General features: G+C 42.5%; 1 long non-coding RNA gene across 1 annotated transcript; it reads left to right on the top strand.

Annotated features, from left to right (window-relative positions):
* Positions 1–1,609: 1,609 nt before the first annotated feature.
* LOC129649328 (uncharacterized) lies at positions 1,610–3,710 on the top strand. Its single transcript, XR_008713093.1, has 2 exons — positions 1,610–1,748; positions 3,498–3,710. It is a non-coding gene; the product is annotated as an uncharacterized LOC129649328 (long non-coding RNA).
* The last annotated feature ends 2,021 nt before the right edge of the window (positions 3,711–5,731 follow it).

Raw genomic sequence — 5,731 nt, 5'->3', positions numbered from 1 at the left:
TTTGGATTTTCACATTGCAGAATCTGAAGGGTAGGGGAGAGTATTGCTATTGTTTAGACGCCAAGTCATGCCCTGCTCTTTGCAACCCCATGGACAGTAGCGCAACAGGTTCCTCTGTCCATGGGATTCTCTAGGCAAGAATACTGGAGTGGGCTGCCATTTCCTTCTCCATGGGATCTGCCTGACCCAGGGATTGTACCCGTGTCTCCTGCATTAGCAGGCAGATTCTTTATCCTGAGCCACCAGGGAAGCACAGGGGAGAGTAGAAAACACCTAATCCAGGAGGGCAGCAGAATGTGCCTGATCAAAGAGCACTCCTCAGAGGCCATAGAATAAGTTGAAAAGGAATGAGCATGATGCATAGGGAGCACATTCGTGCTTTCACACCTGCCTTACAGACTGAGATGGAAGTACAAAGAGATATTAAATAGTATGATAAGGAAGTGAGTTGGAAACTCCCAGATATTGCAAGATACTAGAAAAATAGATGATGACTAAGGTCACTAATAACAGTTTATATGAACTATGTACAGCAGCCTGCTATATGATTTTCAAGAGACTTGAGGATGATTGGAAATTCTATTTTGACCACCTTTTTTTGTTAAGACCTCTACAAGTAGGTCAGGACTCAAATGAATAGACAGGGCCCAAAGCATTTCTGCAAGTTTCCACGTGTCATCAAAATAAATGGGCTTCCTCCACAACTTGTTTCAGGCCCCTTCCTAAGGATCCTTCCCCTGTTTTATTACTCTCTGATTCAAGTCCCTTCACATCTGAACCAACCTTGGGATTCACTTCCAGACTAAGCTGACTGTGAAATCTATGTTGGGGGTGAGTGTCCACCTGTGAACACTGTCTTATTCCTCCTTAGGGTATAATTAAGGACATGGAAACCCAGGTTTATCACACAGGGTCAGGCTGCTGCTCATTGGCCAAGGGATCTGTATCTGACATGGCCCTCAGAATTGAGTTGAAAAAGTGCATGGATCCTGTCCCTGATGGTTGCTTCAAATTAACCCTGTGAAGTGGCCTCAATAACCATTTCCCTGTGCTGTCTCCTCTAACATAATGTAAACTTCTGAGGCTGTGTTCTATACTGCATCCTAAATCATCACTTAGAACAAAGTGTGTTCCCAATGTACAACACATCTTGTGCCTTTTTCTAAATTTTCCCATTTCAAAATTCAAAGGATAGCTAGCCACACACATACTTTTCAAATGTTTAGCCAGCCACACTCTTGTCTTCTTCAATAGCACAGGTCTTCCCTCTTCCCCAGATCCTATTTATCCCTTCATTTTTTCACCCATAAATTTGGAATCTACCATTCCACCTTCTTCCAAGAAGCACTGCCCTGGGCACAGGGAGAGCAAAACCACTGAGAAGTTTCTCTTTCTAAGGTTCAGCAACTAGCTCAGTATTTGAGACAGAGTTGATGCCCAGTAACAGTCACTGCCTGGATGGCTCTGCTTCAGAAATACCTGGGAGTGTGCTGTCAAAATGTCAGAAAGAGTGTAGAGTCACGTTATCTAATTAACCTAATCATTCATTAATGATCATTAATCTAATCATTCAGTAGCATTGTATAAGGTTGTATTCATTCAAAGAACTCATCTGCATAGGCTGAAGGGCAACATCTGGGGCCACGGTCTTTTTCTACCTTTTCAGATGGATAATGAACTCGAGCTTGGTTACATCAAAGATTTTGATTCAAATCTGGTTTCATCACATTCTACTTGTGTGAACTGAGGTAAGTGATTCAACCTCACTAGCTCTCTTCTTGCCTGTCTGAAAAGTGGGGATGATAATGTCTTCTTCAAAGAAGAGAAAGAGATAAGAAAGCCTGGCACATGGTGAATATTCAATAAATGGCCCCTGATGGTATTGAATGAAGAGGCTACTCTATAAAATTAGAAGTTTTGAGTAGGTAAGTTAGCATGGATTCACTTGAAGGAGAAACAAAAATTAATTTTTATTTTTATCATAGAACATTGCTCCATTCTTCCTCTGCAACTCATCTATTCTGTATCAAAAAAGTCTCACTATTAGAAAATTCAAGCTCACCTTACCTAGGCAATGGGCTACTTTCCTTCATAGAGCATAATTTCTCATAATCCCGGGCATAATAACTCTTCTCACTTCTCGTCTGCATGGGGGCCATTAGTCGACATAAAGCTCCACAAAGTAAAATTTTCATTTAATTGAATGTGTTTGTTGTTTTCCCAGGCATAATGGAGACAGGTCTATGGTCACAAGCCCTGCATCCTGGGCCATTGCCCGGAGAGGAAAACTATCACTAATTAGCACCTTTGTGGGGCCTGTGGAAGGGCTGCTTTTTTATTCTCCTGCTTTCATCCCTTTTGGCAAACATCCCTGGAAAGCTAGCCACAGATGCTAATGAAATCGCAATTTCTGTTGGAAAATGTGATCCCAGAACATTTGAAAGCTCAAAACCTCACTTAACTGTGTGGTGCGTTGTATGTACATTATATTCTTTTGAGACCTGCTTGTTTATACAATGTAATATCTATTTAAAGAGCATTTGTCCAAAAGTGAGGCACTGGCTTATGAAGCTTCCCACCTCGCCACCATCAGCAGGGAGGGCTCATCCTAGTCACCTGGTGTGGATAAAATACATCCTCTCTCTCCTTTGAGTTTCAAGGTAATTTGATGATAAGAACTACATAACTACGTAAGTGGGTGGGTAGATACAAACTGTCAGTCTCTCAAGAGGGATATACATATGAATCCCTAAAGAATATGAAATGGCTTTTTCAAGTGATATGCTTTCTGAGAGCTCTGGCTTTGCCAGGATGTAGCACCCATCAAAAGCAGAAAACTAGATGCCAGGAACCATCAGCAAAGGAACAGCAACATATTGCATTTCCTCTTCTTGCTAAGCAAGGTAACCTACTTTCCGATCCTAGCAATAGTCTCATGGTATCAGCCCTAAAGGGGCTTCCCAGGTGGCCCTAGTGATAAAGAACCTGCCTGCCAATGCAGGAGACATAAGAGAGGCAGGTTCAATCCCTGGGTAGGGAATATGCCCTGGAGGAGGCCACGATAATCCCCTCCAGGATTCCTGCCTGGAAAATCCCATGGGCAGAGGAGCATGGAGGGCTACAGCCCATAGGGTCACAAAGAGTCAGACATGACTCAAGCGACTTAGCAAGTAGGCAAGCATTAGCCCTAAAATCTAGGCACCCACCTTAGGACATACAAGGACTCACAGAGGAGAAAAGAAATATACACCCTAGTTAATAAATGACTTAAACATTGACTGAGCACGCTCTGGAGAGTGACCTGGTATTGGGTCCTCTGCTATCACTTTTTTTCCCAGCCTCCTGGTCTATTTTAATTTCCTTGTTGCTGTTCTTGCCTCACAGCCCTGTTCGCTGGCTTTATCTGCGATTACACACTGGTGTCTGGTGCTTCACTATAGAGTTTTGGGTCTTGACAGTGTTTCCCATCACAGTGTGAGAATTTTCTATTTTCCCAGGCCCTAGAGATCAACTCTGTCTTTTGTGAGAAGGAGGCTTTCAAAAGACAGCTGAAGTGGATAAGAGCGACGTCTGGGCTCGCCAAGGAAGAGGCTGCGCATGAGCTGCCAACCACGGCGTTAGCCCTGCTCCAGCTCAGCCTTGGAATGGCTTGTTTTGAGGGGGTTGGCTTAAGCCTATGGAAATAAAAAGACTTTTCAATTTTACCTGTTCCCGGGAAGGCTCAGAGTTATCATTCCGTGAACACAGCAGCCCTGGCCTAGAGGAAAGCCAACCAAACTTTTTTTAATTGAGCAGCGAAGTTCCACAGCATAAAGGCTCTCACAAGGTCAAACACAGCTTTTGCTTTCCTGGCCTTGGCTGTTTCCTTGTTTCTGTATATATTCAACACCTCCATCAGTGGGAACATGAACTTTTCCCTCCTCCAATCTGCAATGCCAGGAGTAGGCATCTGAGCAAGAGCTTTGACAGATCAGTCAACAAGATTGTTGTGCAGGTTAAGTACAGAGAATGTTGTCATGTGTGTAATACAAGAGAAAACCATTATGCAAAATCAATATCTCCTTAAACACAAATTACTCTCATTAGGTTGGGACAATGGAGGGACTAATCTGTGAAGAAGCGAATAGGCTTATTATGATAATTATTTATTCTTTCAAAATAATCTTTCATCAGGTGAGTCAAGACATTTGGAAGCTCTTCCTTACACCCCAGAGCTGACTACCCTTGACTCCTCTGCTTTTTTGAGCTGCAACAAAAGACTAATGTATCATATAAAGACTATTAGAGGTGGCCTAAGAATTGGAAGCAGGCATTAATGTGAACTCGGACTGGCCCTTAACATAGGCTATAAGGTGCATTTATTGTATGGTTATGTGGGAAGCAATGCATGGAAAGAACATTAGTATTATTTTGGGCTTAGGTTTCAGTAAAATTAATTTTCATTTCATTGTGCTGAAAACAGCAAGCAAACAGAAATGCTGCTATTAAAAACATTACTTTCTACACAATAACATCTTAGAAGAAAATCTTGTTTTTGGTGGAGATATAATTTCACATACAGAATTTCTGAACTTTTTGCCATGAGTAATAAGCAATCTGGTACATATAATTAAAAAGCAAAAAGATTCAGATAATAGCAGACAGTTACTATCTAGATTGGGCTCCCCTGGTGGCTCAGCAGTAAAGAATCTGCCTGTAATACAGGAGACTGCCTACAATGCAGGAGACATAGATTCATTCCCTGGGTCGGGAAGATCCCCTGGAGAAGGAAATGGCAACCCGCTTCAGTATTCTTGCCTGGGAAATCCCATGGACAGAGAGCTTGGCAGGCTACAGTCCATGTGGTTGCAAGAATTGGACATGACTTAAAGACTAAACCACCAACACCACTATGTAGATCACAAAGAAAAACCTAATGAGAATGATATTAATGTTGAAGCCTGTATCTTAGCAGTGTTTGCAATTCTGTTCTTCAGTGGGAACAATAAATGTGCTTTTATCAGGAGCCATATTATAGTCAAACATTTAATGTTCTCCAAAATCTAAAGGAAAATAATGCACGACAGCTCCTTGGCATGATGGTTTGGCTGATGGAATGAAATGTTAGCCTGACTATAGCTGGTGGAAGCAGAAGAGGTTTCAGCATGGATGTTAAAGTGCCATATTTATACTTAAATGTTGGGCTTCCCAGGTGGTGCTAGTGGTAAAGAACCCACTTGCCAATGCAGGAGACATAAGAGACATGAGTTCGATCTCTGGGTTGGGAAGATCCCCTGGAAAAGGACACAGCAACCCATTCCAATATTCTTGCCTGGAGAATTCCATGGACAGAGGAGCCTGGTGGGCTACAGACCATGTGGTCACAGAGTCAGATATAATGACCATGTAAGCAGTTTCTGAAATGGCCCTTAATTGTGCCCACCTCCAGGTTTTCATACCTTGGGTAATCTCCTCCCCTTAAGTACAGTGACTTAATTATGACTAGAATATGGCAGAAAGGATGGAATGGAACTTCCAAGATTAGTTTCCAAAGAGATAGGGATATCTCTTTTATTCATATGCTCTTTCTGGTACTGCTTGCTTGTTTGATATGGTGAAGCTAGCTTCCTTATTGGGAATTTCTCTTTGGAGAGGCTCAAGTGACAGGGTACTGAGAATGAGCTCCAGCCAACAGGGCAGAGGAACTGAGGCCATCAGTCCGGCAACCAGCGAGAAACTGGATCATGCCAAC

The sequence above is a fragment of the Bubalus kerabau genome, chromosome 1, assembly GCF_029407905.1.
Source record: "Bubalus kerabau isolate K-KA32 ecotype Philippines breed swamp buffalo chromosome 1, PCC_UOA_SB_1v2, whole genome shotgun sequence".
NCBI classification, from domain to species: Eukaryota; Metazoa; Chordata; class Mammalia; order Artiodactyla; family Bovidae; genus Bubalus; species Bubalus kerabau.
Note: the sequence above shows the minus strand (reverse complement) of the source record. Positions and strands in the feature narration are given on the sequence as shown.